An 18,457-nucleotide genomic window follows, 5' to 3' on the forward strand; every position below is an offset into this window, starting at 1 on the left:
CAACGGGAAAAACAACCTTTATTTTTACGTTCTGCAGAAGTAACCACACTGTCTATATATCTGCCGTTTAAGTTTTACATATTCGCTAAATGGACACCGAAGGCCCCTTGATCTGTGTAACGAACACTGACAAGGTTATCAGCACAGGCTGCACACGGTGCTCACCTCTCACTTTTCCTGCAGACAGTTATGCCAACACAGTCCGCTAATTGGTAGCTTGCTGAGTGAGAACGCGTTTCGTCATCCACACAAGATGCACTGTACTGAACAAGATGCTCGCCAGCTGACTGGAGGAACAAGCAAGTACAGTGGAACCCCCTTTTTAAGACTCCTCCCCCCCCCCCCCCCCACTTTAAGACTCCCTCCCTTTTAAGACCTCTTTTCTATGACTTTCTGTTCAAAGCCTGTGTAAATTTACCCCCAATGTCAGACTCCCTCCTTTTTAAGACCTGATTTTCTCAGACTTTTGAAGGTCTTAAAAGGGGGAGGGGGTTCCACAGTCAGTGCTTCCTCAGTAACACAGTGGATGGACTCCTGCGCCCCCCCCCCCCAAACCCCCACCCCACTGACCCCCACCCCCACCCCCGACACACTGCCTTTTTTTTAAGACAAAGATCCTGTTTTAAAACTTGCCCTATTTCAAGACCTCCACAGATTTGAGAAAACGGAAGGAGTTTTGAAATGGAGATAAATTTAAAGCTGAAATGAACATAAAATCTGGGTCTTAAAGGGTTGGAGGTCTTAAATTAAGACTCAGTTTCTCAGGTTTTATGTTCATGGCATCTGTAAATGTTCTTCCATTTAACAGACTCCCTCTGTTTTCCCAGACCTGCTGAGGCCTTTATATGGGAATTCCACTGTGGATCATCCAAGGGTTCCATTTCCACTTCATAAAAAACCGGCTAGCTTGTATAAAGAGATTTCAATATGTTAAACAACATTTCAGATAATTCTCTGGCGATCGAAATATTTGTGCTTTTAGAAACTGGCTCTGTCAAACAGTGGTATGCCAAGACTGTGGTTAATAAGTCTCTAATATAGAAAGAAAATAAACAAATGGATAAACGTTTCTTGGCTCTGAATGAACCTCGGGTGGGCATGGTATTAATTCAGGAAACAATCAGTCAAACGCTACATCTTAGTGCTTACACACTCTGGCTACTGCCAAATCTCATCAACAAAGGCCTTGCAAATTCCTATCATTTTCCCCCCTCTTTTCTAAGTATCTACAGAAACAAACGAAACACGAACGCACAAATATAGAAGAAGAAAAAAACACTTCACAAAAACGTAACAAACTACATGTACAACGGAAAATAGAAAAAAAATACATAGAAACAGGCACAGATGCTGCAGATAAAATATGAAAACAATGACAGTAACAATTGTTCTCGTAAGATATCAAATGGCCTTTAAAAGTGATAAATCTTGTTTCCGACCAATGAACTTAAATGTACTATTGTTCCCTCACCCCCCTCATGGTGTTGCGCCTGGATCCTTTCGGCCTAAGGCGGTTTCTGAACCTCGGCCAATTTTCAAAATTGTCTGTCCTTACTCTGTTCTCAAACCTGTTTCAAGAAAACACGAAGTACCGGCCAGCAGCCACAATGCTGATAACCATTACATCATCAGAAGAGGCCGCTTGAGTATTGAACCCTTTTCAAAAAGGCCGTCATCAACACACAGTTCATAATTATAATCCCCGTTTCCAATCAAGGACCCGTTAATTGCATGGTGGCTGGGATCAAGCATTTAGCCGCCCACATGAGATGTAAGCAGATGCCAGTTTAGTGAAATAGGGTGTTATGGGAGGCAGATCAGACAAGCCCTGCACACGCAAAGACCTCACAAGATCGCTCATAAAGACGCGCACGTGCGAGAGGATTCGGTGCAGCTTTATGTTTAAAGGTATACATCTAGGTGTAATAGTACGGACTGCTTCTAATGGTGATTATGGCACATGCTTAGACACTTTAAACCGTGCTCTGTTTGGTGTTTCAATGTTTTGCTTGCGCAGATTTTTAATCGTTGCCATTTCAACCAAAATGTCAGAGTGAATCAATTCCCAGTCTTGAATAATACAATATTCTGGTGGGTTTTTAACAAAACAGTGTAATCAGTGTTAACTGGTCTGTTTACTGTGACACAAAAATTACATTGGTTGTGAGTACAATGCATGGATGCAAAAGAACAAAACAAATGTACTCTTATAATCAGGTCAAGAAGTAGTCTATTAACTGTCAGTTAACTGATTGTTTTTGTAACAATTATAATTGATAGCAATCAAAAGATCAACCGATCAGAACAGACTTCATATATTACATGAACAAAAAACTTTATATAAAAGCAGGTAATGATATAAAGTAAGTGAATAAAAGTAAACAAAATTGAGACAGGGAACAATGTTGGCAGAGCCCCATGCTGGCGCTACTTAATTAAGAAGAACATAAAACACACACACACACACACACACACACACACACACACACACACACACACACACACTCGGAATATTCTGCACATTTGTCTACACCAAACTGACCTGGCCTTCACACTAGCTGAATGGATACATCATTTAACTCAATATGTAATTGTGGGTAAGTATAAAAATAAAAATAAAAAGCAGAGCCAGAAAAGAAACGAACACATGTTTCTCGTTCACACCCAATCTACACAAATAATGGACGGTAGAATGAACAACAAGACCGCACCTAGTGCTTTCACGATACACTGAGTGGGATTGTTGCTTAAGTGCCGTTCACATGGCAGACTTGCAACCAACTTTACCCCAACTTTCAAGTGATTTTAGTCGGTGGTAAGTCACACCAAAAGCGCTGCCCATGTGAACAGCACAAACGTGCAAACTAGAACTGTACCATTTGGGATTGTCCGGTCGTCTTCGTTGTTTTCCGGAGAAGGGAAAAGACTGCATTAGCGTGGGTTGGCTAGGGCGAACCAATCAGTAAGCGCAATAAGAAAAGTCTGCGCAAAACCTTTGACATGTCACAGCCGAGTCGAGCAGTGCTCAACTGTGTTTTTGAGTCACTGCTGAATCTGGCCTAAATCGCATCTAAATCGCTGGGGCCGTTCACATGGCAGACCTTTCGCCGACTTGTTTGTTTGTTTGTTTGTTTTGCTTAACGCCCAGCCGACCACGAAGGGCCATATCAGGGCGGTGCTGCTTTGACATATAACGTGCGCCACACACAAGACAGAAGTCGCAGCACAGGCTTCATGTCTCACCCAGTCACATTATTCTGACACCGGACCAACCAGCCCTAGCACTAACCCCATAATGCCAGACGCCAGGCGGAGCAGCCATTAGATTGCCAATTTTAAAGTCTTAGGAATGACCCGGCCGGGGTTCGAACCCACGACTTCGCCGACTTGGCCTCAACGACTCGGGACAGATTTTTAAACGACTAAAGTTGGGGGAAAATTGATTGCAAGTCTGCCATGTGAACAGTTCTTTAGGCAGCATGCATATCAGCCGCGATTTTCGCAGAATCATCGCTGCAGACTGAGTCGAAAAGAGAACGAAGGGTCTCTAAATGCTCGCCAGATACACCCCTTATTGCCCACTTCTGCTAACAAAAACGTTGAATCTGAATTTAATCTTTCCATGGAAGTCTGTACATTCTTATAGCATACACACTTATTTGTTGAACTCAATGAGAAAAGGTAGCCAGTTTATGGAAGTAATCACGGAAAAAGCCAAAATACCGCCTTCAAAAAGGCTAGGAATTCTCTGTCATTACGACGGATGTTATTCGCTGGTTTCACACTTCCATGATATTATAAAGTACACAAAATCTACTTAGTTGTACTCTGAAAGAACCTTAATGGTTTATTTTGTATCATTTGCCTGTGGTGCGTGATGTTCAAAGAGGCTGAGGTTGAGAAAGCCGTGGGGCCAATGGAAGCCAAGAGCTGAAGGTGGGCGTGCAACCCTGCTGAAGATCACAAAAGCAGAAAGAGCCAGGTAGATAATGAAGAACAGACACACGGGCATAAGTAGTCAAGACATAGGGTAATCAGCCTTCCCACTCAAGTTCTTCAATGGTAATGGCGATGACCTTCCTCTAGTCTATGATCTCCCAGGTGCTCAGTCTTGGGTCATTCGCCTGGTTCAACTGCACCCCCCTCAGTCCAAGCCGACTGGTGAAGTGGTTTTTATGAACACGGCTGTGATATGTATGGGCAGAGGAGTAAAAGGGTCAGCTCACCGCGTTACCTTAGCTTGTGCTGGCTCATTAAAATGTCTGTATTTTGTGCTGTTCCGGCACACGGCTGTTATCTTATTCGACTTTCAACAGACTTCTGAACGACATTATTAGGTCATTGATTTTAAAATCGCTGAAAACTGCGGATCTATCTTCGTGTTTGCAATAACTTTTTTTTTTAAACATTAAAAAGCCATCAACGCCAATTTCAAACACGAGCGACACAATAAGACACAATTACAAGCACACACACTAACTAACATACAGAAAACAAGTCACAGACACTGCTGAAAATATTCACAATGAAAACAAAGACAACAAAACCGGCTTCGCTGAGAAGTTAATTGTTGTGCTACCGCATCATAACCATCACTCCTTCTCTGATCTCACTTCTTTTCAGCCCCATTGAATTTCCAACCGCAGTAGGTTGGAGAAACAGATGTTAGGTGAAAACACGTGAACTTCATGACTCGATAAAGAAGATGGGAATTAAGACAGCACGTACACGTATGTGGACAGGAATTTCGATATTGAATAGTTACGAAACTCTTTCCGGAGACTGGCGGCAAAAATGGCTGTGGGGCGATGTCTGAAGTGCTTCCTGCGAACATATAAGCTACCTTTTTCTCTTTTTCTTCTTTTATCAACGAGGGTAATGCAATTACTATTATTTTACAACCAGCCCTCAACCATGAGACAAAACTAAAAAGCTAACAAACTCAACTCACTAAATGTCACAATCCATTGCAACAGACAAGAATAATTTAGAATTTCTTGGAATGTAATTTAATGTAAATACGGCTACAATTGCTCGGATCTTCCAGGAAATATGTATAGGTGAATTGAGAAACTGATCCTTTGTCAGACGCTTTTCTTCTTTGCCACTACTAAAGCAAACGTGTGCAAGATTGTATTTTACACGCGTTGGAACATGGCAAGAACGGAGTCAAACTCGCAATCATCCCCCCAAAAGCCCAAAAGTGGCTTTCATTTCTCCAGCTTTTATCGTTTCTTCTCTTCAAACATTCGGCAACACCGAGAATACCGCAAACGACATCCCACCCGACAGTACTCTTTTCATACGCGAGTTTAGCTGCCATTGGAAATCGGCTCGCTCATGGGGCCTGTCAGTCTAAATTATGAAGGACAGAGTTCTGAACATAGAAAACAAACATACCGAAAAGAACAAACATTTCGCGCATGCAGACACAGGAAGACGTCATAAAGAATGCGATGCTTCAAAAGATACAGACTGTGACGGTGACTGTGACGCCATTCACACATACCGAGACGTCATTCATAGTTGTTCGGTCACTTCCGTGAAAGTAGATCTCTCTACAATCATGGCTGGTGGGTTAGCCAGGTTGTCAAAACGTGAGTACTCAAAACGTGTTTGTTCGTGTGACAGACGTTTTCTTCAACACGAGATTACGTTGATTGTCTAACTCAGCAATCGAGTGTGGAAGAAAACTCTGTCACACGACCAAAACGAAATAGCAATTATGTCTCACAGCTTCAGCAGAGGAGAGAACAAACACGTTTTGCGTACTCACGCTTGACAAACCTAAACACAGGAGCAGCCATTGTGGAGAGATCTACTTTTTGACGGAAGTGACCGAACAGCTATGAATGACGTCTCGGTATATGTGAATGACGTCACAATCATCGTCACAGTCTGTATCTTTTGAAGCATCGCATTCTTCATGACGTCTTTCTGTGTCTGCATGCGCGAAATGTTTGTTCTTTTCGGAATCTTTGTCATCTATGTTCACAACTCTGTCCTTCTAGATTCAGACTAACAGGCCTCGTGAGTGAGCCACTTTCCAAGGGCAGCTAAATTCGCGTTTGGAAACAGTACTGTCGTCTGGGATGCCGTTTTCAGTATTCTCTGCGTTAAAGATTTTGTAAAGAGAAGAAACGATCACAGCAGGAGAAATGAAAGTCGTGTGTGCATTTTGGGGATTTTGGAGGGACGATTTCGAGTTTGAATCCGTTCTTGCCATGCTTCAAAGCGTGTAACATACAATCTTGCACACGTTTGCTTTAGTAGTGGCAAAGAAGGAAAACGTGTGACATTACCTGCTATTCAGACTTGGCCGTGTGACAGACGTTTTCTTCCACACGAGATTACGTTGATTGTCTAACGAAGCCGTCAGGCTGAGTTAGACATCAGCTTATCGAGTGTGGAAGACAACTCTGTCACACGACCAATTCGGAATAGCATTTATGTTTCACAGCTTCAACAGAGGAGAGAACAAACACGTTTTGCGTACTCACGCTTGACAAACCTAAACACAGCAACAGCCATTGTGGAGAGATCTACTTTTTAACGGAAGTGACCGAACAACTATGAATGACGTCTCGGTATATGTGAATGACGTCACAGTCATCGTCACAGTCTGTATCTTTTGAAGCATCGCATTCTTCATGACGTCTTTCTGTGTCTGCATGCGCGAAATGTTTGTTCTTTTCGGGATCTTTGTCATCTATGTTCACAACTCTGTCCTTCTAGATTCAGACCAACAGGCCTCGTGAGCTAGCCATTTTCCTAGGGCAGCTAAATTCGCGGAAACAGTACTGTAGTCTGGGATGCCGTTTTCAGCATTCTCAGCGTTGAAGAATTTGTAAAGAGAAGAAACGATAACTGCAGAAGAAATGAAAGTCGTGTGTGCATTTTGGGGCTTTTGGAGGGACGATTTCGAGTTTGAATTCGTTCTTGCCATGCTACAAAGCGTGTAACATACAATCTTGCACACGTTTGCTTTAGTAGTGGCAAAGAAGGAATGCGCGTGACATCAGGTAATGTTTGCCTACCATAACGTCATGTAATAACGCTATTTTCAGCCATATCGGAAAGACACTTACAATACCTCAAATAGAAACACAACATTATAACAAACGTAAACCAGGGGTAGAAATATAGTAAAAGTGCCCACTGCGCCCCCCCCCCCCCCCCCCCCCCCCTCCGATGTTTTGTCAGCGCACGTGAACTTGGCAGGATATTTATAGCTTAGGGTGATTGTTCTCTGCTCTGATATTACACCAAATTAAAAGCACCGTGGTTGCACGTATCTAACATTAATTCAGTACAGAAGCGTTGATAGGGCAAGCTCTGGCACACGCTTGATTATGCTTAACAACCGTAGTCCTAAAAATGATAGTGCCGGTCAACATTAAGAAAACATACTGGCTCTGTTGTATCTAACTAACAACCATTCTGATAATCATCGCTCCACGGCTATCGCGAGTTTCTCTCTGACAGCATGCTAAATTATCAAAACAAGAATACAGAGTTATGATCTAAATTTGAGATCAGTGTTCGCGAGACGAAAATGATTGCAGATTGGCCGACTTCGACAGTGATCTCCGTTCTGTTCTTCACAGTTATGATAAAGACATCGTTGTAAGGTCAAAACAAGTCGAAAGTTTTAGACTGCTGTCGGAAGGAGACCGTGATATAATATGGTTGCATCACTCTCAACTGGTTACAGAAAAAATCGTCTGCACCGGCGCACACCGAAGCCAAAGTTGATTATCACGTGACACTTCAGAGTTGTTTGCACAGTATATACATCCGCGAAAGATAGCTCGCTTGTAATTGTCTTACATATCAATTCCTTTGTAATTTAAAAATTACACAACACCATGAAAAATCATTATCGACGATCGCGAATCTGCTTATATCCATAGCACATTACGAACAGATCTAAATATGTAAAAAAAAATAAAATAAAAAAAATAAAATCGATTTCCTCTCCAGAGAAGGAAAACCAAGGCATCCTGTCAGGGATAGAATGAGACCCGAAGGGAAGTAACTCATTTTGACCTGAGTTCAGGATGACTAACAACAGGATTGTCCCAAACGAGAATGACGAATCTACTAATAGTTGTATCCACCAGGGTTTTTCAATTCCCCTCTCATGATAAAATCAGGAAATTCGATGATGCTAACTGGCAGTAAGTGAAACGCGATAAGGCATCGGCGTTGGTGGCTTTGATGGTGAACCTGGATGTCGGGGCACCCAGCAGGGCTTACCACTAGGCTGACTAAGAATGATGGCATGGTGAGCCCTGCGGCTGACAGGGGTGATGCTGATATCAGTGGGATGCCATAGTCCAGCATCACAATGACTGACCTTCATAAGCCAGAATGCCCGCCTGCTGCTTTAATTGCTTGGATGGAAGGAGAGAAAAAAGGGAATGAATAAAATTGTTGTAGGATGAAGGGTTGGAGGTTGATTAAAAGCAACACGTAGTCCTGCTGAGGCGGTGAAAACAGATATTAATGGTGTAGGATGCCATATTCCCGCATCACAATGACTGACGTTTATACGCCAGAATGCCCGCCTGCCGGTTTCCTTGTTTGGTTGAAATCAGAAGAAATACGGAATGAATAAGATGGAGTTGGAATTAAGAGGCACGCGTGCACGGGTTGGTTCAGAGTAAATAGTTTATAGAGGTGTGGGCGAGACTGAATTCAGACGAAAAGTTTTAAAGGTAGGGTTTATTTGTAATGACGACAGGGTACATGTCCCAGCTAAAAGAAAGTCCAATCACTGAAAAATATTTTGTTGTCTGTGACTGTCCATGACACAGGGGAAAAGATGTACGTTAAGTAATTGTTTTTATTTCATTTTATGTTGTGCCTTTTATTAGGGAAATAGAAGATGCGTTTTTATTTATTCATTCCTTATTTATTTATTTATTTATTTATTTAATTAATTTTTTGTGGCGTTCTAGGCTTCTAACCTTGACACACAAAATACTAAATAAAAACCTCTGCTTGTATGATGTGACTCACACACGAAAATGTCAAAGGAAAGCATCACTTAATAGAGGAATGCTATCAAAGACAGGAAACCCTCCCCGGATCTAAATATGCAATCGATGCCAGGTATGCTATCTTAGGAGGCAATCTCCCCTGAATCTAATGCGATCAAACACTGCGCGCTGCGAAACAGAGCGAATGCCAAGGTAAACGTTTTTGCAGAGGAGAAGGTCAGTAGTATACTTCTACAGCCAAGAATACTGCAGGGTTGTGAAAGAAACTTTGTAGACTATTTGTGGTAAGAGTAAAACCTGCAGCTCGGAATGCTAGAACCCAGAAGGGTACGACTGCCTTCTCGCCGCAGGTATGCTGGAAAGACTCGCCCCTCCCCCTTCCCCGCCACATGCTTGTGTGACTTTCCCTTTACGATAAGTTATGCTTCATGAGGACCTCCTGGTTCAACTGAGAAATTCTTTTCGTATTGGGCGGACCTGCCCCCCCTCCCCCCCCCCCCTCTCTATTTCTCTTTCTTTCTTTCTTTCTCTCTTTCTCTCTCGATTTCTTCTCCCTCTCTCTCTCTCTCTCTCTCTCTCTCTCTCTCTCTTTCTCTCTCTCTCTCTCCGAGCTTTATGTTTTCTTGGTATATACAGTTCACTCCTCGCCACCCCTCCCCCCAACTCTCTCCATTGAGACACATTTGGGATCAGTGATGTGAAGCTAACCCCCCCCCCTCCCCCCGCCACCTCCTCTTTCTCTCTCTCTCTCTCTGTCTCTCTCTCTCTTGCTCTCTCTCTCTCTCTCTCTCTCTCTCTCCCCCCCCCCCCTTCTTGCTCTTTCTCTCTCTCGCTCTTTCTCTCTCTCTCTCTCTCTCTCTCTCTCTCTCTCTCTCTCTCTCTCTCCTATCTCTCTTTTCGCCCCTCTTTCTTCTTGCTCGCTCATTTGGGGAGCCAAGACGTTTATTGGATTAGGTGGGGGTGGCGCTGTAGCTACAAATGTCGGCGATTCCATGAAAACACTGGGTGAATCATTGTGCTATACAGTAACATTAATACAGGGATACTATTTCAGATTTATTTTCTTCTGCACATTTTTCAAACTTGGCATAGACATTTCTGCACTTTTCTGAAATTGTAGGCAGAGTTTTGCGTCAGCTTTCTCCCCCGCTGTGAAAAAAAACCAGTCCTGCGGAAACGATGGCAAGGGCTTCCACGATTTCACAAAGTTTCGGCAACTGACGTCATGAAACAATGTCAATAAAGTGCGTCTTAAAAAAAGGGTCGAGTAAAAAAAGGATTTCGAGTCGGCCCTGATAACTGTGAATGATCTTCCCGGCAGTAGCAAATGCCGCTAGGAATGAGTCAACTGATCCTGTTTACGTACAAATGAAATACCGCTCCTCCTTGTGGCAGGTTAATTGAGACTGAGCAAGGATGAGGTAAATGGATAAAGAGGTGTGGGAAATCTCTATCCCAGCACTACTGGCTGTTTTCTTTCCAGCTCCCTTTCCACTTCATCACTCTATGGTTTTACATTTAGTCAAGTTTTGACAAAACACCCACTCTATGGGAAACTGATTTTACATTTAGTCAAGTTTTGACAAAACACCCACTCTATGGGAAACATTTTTTACATTTAGTGAAGTTTTGACAAAACTGACGCAAACTCAACTGAGGGATTGCTGTTTCACGTTAAATTTCCTTTTCCCCTGTTTTCCCCCCTTCGCTTGCAATTCAATGTTAAAACAAAAACAACTGATGTAAACCTGGTATCATACGGGAAGCCATGTGGCCTAGTACAGTATTCTCTATTTAACGCTATAGTCAATGAAAGCTCAGTTCCCACAATTACCAACCGTACCATTCCCATAATCGGAGACCGACAACTTTTGAGCTGGAGTGGTAGTAGAAAAAGACATAAAATTGAACAGACAACATCGCCATTTCACCAAATTTAACGTAGCCTAGAATATCTTTGATTCTACCAAGTGCAGCAATGTTTTCCCTTAAGCAGAAGTAATTGAGCGGCAATAGACGGTAAAACTAAAGGAACGAAACTGCGAACGGCACTATACACCAGCATCGTTCTCCTGTGGAAGCAGAGTGGTTGTCAGCACGGCACAACCAGCCAAGGAAGCGAATAGAGCAGTGGAGTCACGGAGTGGGTAGGACAGATTCTGTAGTCATAGTGGTAGTCACTGCTAGTCGCGGCAAAAAGAGTGGCGCAGATCATAGTTACAAACTTCATCATCGCTTCACACTCTCTGGAAAGTCTGTGATGTAGAAGAGCAGTGACCGTGTGGCGGCAGTTCCGCACATGTAGACACGCACACACGCATGCTACAACTACACACACACACAGACAAGCAGGAGGAGGGGCTGAGTTGTTAGTTCATCAAAGCGTGGAGATCGACTGCAACCACTAAAGCACACACACACACACAAGCACACACACATGATGCAGACACTGAGTGCACAGTGGGCCAGACAGTTTCGGGATCGGCTGTGAAGAATAAAAACTACACTGGACATAGGGTTCACCGTGGTCGGTTTCTGTGTCGGAGTCTGCTTCTGTGTGGGATCTGGGAGTGTGCTCAAAATATTCACAGCACAGCAGAATATCTTTGATTGTGCCCTGAAGGAAAGGAAATAGCTACCTACCACGTGAATGCTGCTTCCTTGTTGTGTGTGATGTCCTGTTCTTCTCAATGGAAGTACGTTCCTCTGGCGGGAGCATATCAATGTGATTGAACACTACCGCAGCGGCTACGAAATACTTGTCTATGACATTCATGACGTAGGTAAGGTTCCTTGAATACTTATTTGTGTGTCGTTTTGGTCACCTTTTCGTCGTGCGTTTTTCTCGTGTTGCTGTTGTTATTGGTTTTTTGTGGTGTTTTTGTTGTTGTTGTTGTTGTCAGATTTTATTGATGATTTTCTCATGCATCTTGTGGTGTTAGTGTGTGTCTGTGTGATACATTTGTTTTTTGCAACGTCAGTTTAATTTAGTTTTAAATAAAATAAAATAAAAGTGTTCACCTGTTGCTTTAAATAAAACAACAACAAAGCTTTCAACTTTGAAAAATGCGTAGAAGTATATCAATCAATCAATATGAGGCTTATATCGCGCGTATTCCGTGGGTACAGTTCTAAGCGCAGGGATTTTAAAAAAAAATGTTATGCAATTTATATTGCGCACATATTCAAGGCGCAGGGATTTATTTATGCCGTGTGAGATGGGTTTTTTTACACAATACATCACGCATTCACATCGGCCAGCAGATCGCAGCCATTTTGGCGCATATCCTACTTTTCACGGCCTATCATTCCAAGTCACACGGGTATTTTGGTGGACATTTTTATCTATGCCTATACAATTTTGCCAGGAAAGACCCTTTTGTCAATCGTGGGATCTTTAACGTGCACACCCCAATGTAGTGTACATGCGTAGAAGTATATATGTGATATCAGCTGCTTGAAAGTTTTCAGTTTCTTTCTTTATTTGGTGTTTAACGTCGTTTTCAACCGTTCAAGGTTATATCGCGACGGAGGGAAGGGGGGTGATGGGATAGAGCCACTTGTCAACTGTTTCTTGTTCACAAAAGCACTAATCAAAAATTTGCTCCAGGGGCTTGCAACGTAGTACAATATATTACCTTACTGGGAGAATGCAAGTTTCCAGTACAAAGGACTTAACATTTCTTACATACTGCTTGACTAAAATCTTTACAAACATTGACTATATTCTATACAAGAAACACTTAACAAGGGTAAAAGGAGAAACAGAACCGTTAGTCGCCTCTTACGACATGCTGGGGAGCATCGGGTAAATTCTTTCTCGTCCCAACCAATATGGGACTCCCCCTAACCCGCGGAGGGCAAGTTTTCAGTTCCCCCAAAAAATAAATTTAAAGGTTTTGAGTTGAACATCAATTTTTCCCTCAATTATAATTTTTATAAAATGTGGCCATGCTGTACTAATTTGCAGAAAAGTTTATGACAATTTTTATGAAGAAAACGATGGCAAAGTTTACAGTGATTTAAAGGATTAGTTTTGCTAACTAGTAACTGTCAACACCATTACCTACATGTACTTTCCTCTGCTGCCATACAGAAAGCCACGCATCAGACTTACAAATACAACATATGCATTTTAACCTTGAAACCTAAATTACGCTGTTGACAATATTAGTACTGAGCAAGCACTGGAAATCAGTAGTTTGGAAATTAAACCAGGAAACCCTGCAGGATTTGGAGCACAAATAAATGGTTCTTAGTCGGTCCTCTTTCTAACTATCACATCTCTTTTTCAAAGACTTTACATTTCATGCAGTGAGGTGTAATGAAATAGGATCTCCAAGTTGATGGTCTTGAAGCAGTCTGGATTGAGACAAAGTTGGGCCACGAAGGCATTTTAATTGGCTCATTCTATCGCCCACCCAATGCAAGTATTCATTTTTGGGATTTAATTGATAAAAATTTAAGGCGAGTGAATAACCAGTTTTTGAGATTTGTGATTTTGGGCGATTTCAACGTCGACATCCTGAACTCTCCATCGCGGAACTTTTTGAATATTTTACATGCGCACCAGCTCTGTCAACTTGTGAATACGCCGACACGTGTAACAGCCACCACAAGTACATGTATCGACCTCATAGTTACCCAGACTCCTCAGTTGGTTAAATCTGTGAATGTTTTGCCACCTATTTGTTGCGACCACAGTGTACCACAAGCTGTTTTAGATAGAAGTGTGAACAAAAATATTTCCTATAAAAGAACAATTTTTAATTATAGTAAACTTAATGTTAATGGTTTCTGTGCAGCACTTTCTCAGGTTAACTGGCAAGAAATTTTGATGAAGGAGGTGTTTGATGAAAGTGTTAATATTTTTTCTGCAATGTTTATGGGTATAGCAAAACAGTTTATGCCAGTAAAAGAAGTTACGATACGCCCTAAAGACGCACCCTGGATAACACCTGAAATCCTAATGTTAATTGACCAACGTGACCAGATTCACTTGAAAGCCAAAACAAGTAAGCAGCCGGAAGACTGGTTGAACTATCGCCAGGCACGTAACCTTATTAAAACAAAGAAAAGAGAACGTATTATTGAATTCTATTCCGAATGCGGTGTTCTAGTCGACATGTGGTGCTTTGTATACCTTGTGTGTGCGTGGATGTGGAGGTGGACTCTAGTCTCTTGGACGTCTTTTTGTTATTGGAATTATGGTTTTTGTTAAATTGTATTGCTGTTGCTGTTGTTGTTGTGTGAGTGAGTTGTGTGTTGGCAGACTTGACTTGACGGATGACTGTTTGCGTTAGTGAGACTGTGATCATACTCATAATAATCATACTCACTTATTTTCTTATGATGTTTTTTTATTTTTTATTATGCATTCTTATTCTTTTGATTGGAAATGAGTATTGTCACAATATAATTTCCATATGGATTAATAAATTTGAGTTGAGTTGAGTTGAGTTGAATTAGATGTTAAAGTTTCTGATCCAACGCAGTTTGGTAGCAAAGACTGGTGGAAACTGGTGAAGTCATTTATGAAGAAGAAAGGTTTATGTGAAGATGAAATTCCACCTATCTGTGACAACGGCAAAGTTTACGAATTAAGCCAAGACAAAGCCAACGCCTTTAATATTTTTTTTATAAAAGATTCCACTGTCAAAGACCCAGACGATGAAGTCCCTCAAGTCCCGTTGTTAGATCGCGAAATTTGTGATATTGTTTTGTCAGTTAATGAGGTAAAAGATGTAATTAGAAACCTTGATAAAAGAAAAGCCATTGGTCCCGATTTGATTCACAACAGACTTCTCATAGATGTTATTTCGGAGCCACTGACGTATATCTTCAACAGGAGTCTGAGGGAAGGAGTTTATCCTAACATGTGGAAAACAGCTAATGTTACGCCTATTTACAAGACAGGTCCTGCAGACGCTAGTAATAATTATCGTCCGATTTCCTTGTTGAGCTGTGTTGGCAAAGTCTTGGAGCGATGTATTCACAGCCAATTATATATAACTTTTTACAATCCAACAACATTCTCACACCTACACAGTCCGGTTTTATACCCGGCGACTCGACGATCTGTCAACTTGTCTCCATATATAATGACTTGTGTTCAAACTACGACAACGGTTTAACAACACAGGCGGTATTTTTTGATGTGTCAAAAGCTTTTGATAAAGTTTCGCACAAAGGTAAAACTGGAGTCGATTGGTGTTCGAGGCCGACTATTGTCATGGTTTCGTAGCTATTTAACAAACCGTGTTCAATCAGTTGTTGTTAAAGGTGCCAAGTCAGAGTTAAAAGGTTTACAAGCAGGCGTTCCTCAGGGTTCAGTGTTAGGCCCCTTGTTATTTTTGATTTATATAAATGATATTGTAAATGATATTGAGTCTGTTATCAAATTGTTTGCTGATGATACTAGTTTGTCACTTGCATTACATGACCCGATACGATGTGCCGAAATTCTTAATTCAGACCTTGATAAAATTAGTAGTTGGGCAGTACGTTGGAAAGTTACATTTAATGAAACCAAAACTAAACTGCTGAATATAAAACGTGATTTAAACCAAAATGACCCTCTATTTTTTAATGGAAATCTCCTGGAAGACATACCAGAGCACAAGCATCTTGGCATTTTTTTGCAAAACGATTGTAAATGGGACGCTCAAATTAGAAATATTGTGAAAAAGACCACTTTGTTGATTAACTGCTTAAGATATTATAAGTATAAGTTATGCAGAAATAGTTTGGAAATAATGTATAAATCTTGTATTCTGCCACATTTCGATTACGCTGATGTGTTATCTTTCTTTCTTTATGTATTTGGTGTTTAACGTTGTTTTCAACCGTTCAAGGTTATATCGCGACGGATGATGTGTTATGGGACAATTGTACCGAAGCCTTATCAAAAACACTTGAAAAATTACACCTTGAAGCATTACGTGTTATAATTGGCGGTGTGCGCGGAACAAGCCATGATAAGATTTACAAAGAAAGTGGTTTTTATAGTTTAAAGGAACGCCGAAAACGACATAAATTAATTTTATTTCACAAAATGGTTCATGGTAAATGTCCACAATATTTGATTAACCTCTTGCCACCACTAGTCTCTTCACTAAATCCCTACCACAGAAGACGACCATTCGAAAGATTCGTCCCAGCACATAGGACAGACATATTCCAAACATCCTTCATTCCATTCTCCACAGTTTTATGGAATAATTTGCCTGATGTGATTAAAACAACAAATTCAATTAGCGAGTTTAAGCATTATTTACAAAGTCCTGATCATAGTGTACCAGCTTATTATTATTTTGGAAAACGACAGACAGAAGTTCAACACTGCAGAATGCGTTTAAATATTAGTAACCTTAATTCAGACTTGTGTAAACGCCATCTAAAAGATAACGCACAGTGTGTTTGCGGTGATCGAAATGAAACAGCCGAACATTATTTATTAAACTGCACTTTGTATGCAGATGCTCGTCTGACAACAATCAATTCGTTGCCTGTTCACTTCAGACGCTTGGAAATATTATTAAAAGGTAGCGAGCAATATTCTGTTCGTAATAACATATTGATATTTGAGTCTGTCCAATCGTTTATTGTTAAATCTGGTCGACTGATTAGATGGATGTGTTCACGCATTGATAGTGTATGTGTGTGTGAAGGCGTATGTGTACCTCCACACTGCCTCTCTCTGTTATCGTATTTGATTACTTAGGCAGCGTATAAGTAATGATTATTATCGTTTGTCTCGTATTTTATATGTTAACGAATTACTGCCTTCCATAAAAAATTGTTACATTTACTTGAATTTACATGTTGCATGTTTTAGACTTGATGCTCTCTTCCTATGCGCTTTCGTCCTAGTCTCTCCTTGTGGTTGTTAGTACTTTCTTCCCCCTCCCCCTCCCTTTTCTTTTTTTATCTTCTGTAGATTCTTTTGTTCCTATTTAGCTCCCCATCCCCATTCTTTCAATTTGTTCTTCTGGTTTATTGTTGTTATGTCCACCATTACGAAAATGTGTGTAATTTAGTATTGTTCTGGTCACGTGATATAAGCATAAATTTGCTTGAGTGCGTGTGCCAGCTGTGTGTTTCGAACTGTTCATGCGAAGAAATTCTGAATAAAATTTTGTTTAAACCAAATAGGAAAAGTTCCTATATCTGTGAAACTGATATCCACATCAGCTCACGAGAAAACATTGAAGAGTACGTGACAGTTCACATTTGCATGAAATTTGAATATATCAATAGCAAAGCAGATGCATTACAAACACACAACTCGGTTCGATAAATCTGCTATTTGGAAAAAGTGACAGCTGTATAACCATGCATAAATAGGATAATACAATTATCATGCAAATTCACAGCAGATTTTATCGACCCTGAATATACAATAGAAAATTACGCACACAGACCTCATTGTGACTTTTCGCAAGAGAACACATCAGGCTCAGCAGCAGTTGGTTAGCATTAAGTTGACTCTCAGGGGGTAAAACAATTACACATACACTTCACATGTTAACTGAGGGTACATTGGTTCTGCAAAATATAAGGTGACAAGTTTTACTCAATTATTCATGTACAAAAATATGTTCACTTTTTTCTTTTACCAAAAGGACCGCGGTGCTGAATAATCTGTCATGTGTGTTGCATGTCACCTCCCACATAACATCAGTTTATATCAAGGTATCTATCACAAAAATAATACGTCTAAATTGTGTGTGATCCTGGTGAGAAACGTGTTGTATGAAAGCTTCAATAATGAATTTGGGAAAGCAAAAAAATGGAAAGGAAAAAATAATTTATTGAACCACCACCATTCAAAGTAAGAAAGAAGGAACAGTTGTTAAATGAGCATCCCGATGTTAGTCCTATAATATGTAACGGTTAAGAATTTACTGTGCTGTAGCCTGATCAAAATGCTACTACTGTAATATTTACATTAAGTTCATGGCATCAAATATGAGTAGTTAAGCATGTTATGTTTTGCATTTATACCAGAAATGCTTTGAAATTAATTCATGTTTACAGAACCTGACCAAAACGACTTAAGTTTTCATAATACAACTTCAACACTATTTTTGCATAATACAGTATACTATAGTACTAGTATGTGTAAATATTGTCTGTCTAATATATCCCCCTGACAAACTCTTTTAGGAAATTCAAACTTCGATGAAAGCAGTACATCACACAGTACATTCCTGGTGTGTTCTCCAACACTAATTTCAGACAAATACAACCGTCATTAAAATTTAAAGCAGCTATATATTATATGTTAGAATTAATACAACACAATACTTGACAAATTATCATTACAATTCAAACCAATAGAACTCATGTAGGAGTTTTTTGCTGACATTAACAGCACATGAATGCACATGAATTTAATCATAATTTTTATATTTTTAATTTTCATAGCTTCTTTTTAATTCGAATATAAC

At 40.6% G+C, this 18,457-nt stretch overlaps 1 protein-coding gene across 1 annotated transcript in view; it reads left to right on the plus strand.

Annotated features, from left to right (window-relative positions):
* The first annotated feature begins 11,094 nt into the window (after window positions 1-11,094).
* Window positions 11,095-18,457, plus strand: part of LOC138981531 (carbohydrate sulfotransferase 15-like) — a 65,951-nt gene continuing 58,588 nt past the window's right edge. The window contains exon 1 of the mRNA XM_070354477.1: window positions 11,095-11,788. The gene's annotated coding sequence lies outside the window, so the exon portion shown is untranslated. The remainder of the gene's footprint in view (window positions 11,789-18,457) is intronic.

The sequence above is a fragment of the Littorina saxatilis genome, linkage group LG12, assembly GCF_037325665.1.
Source record: "Littorina saxatilis isolate snail1 linkage group LG12, US_GU_Lsax_2.0, whole genome shotgun sequence".
In the NCBI taxonomy this organism is placed as follows: domain Eukaryota; kingdom Metazoa; phylum Mollusca; class Gastropoda; order Littorinimorpha; family Littorinidae; genus Littorina; species Littorina saxatilis.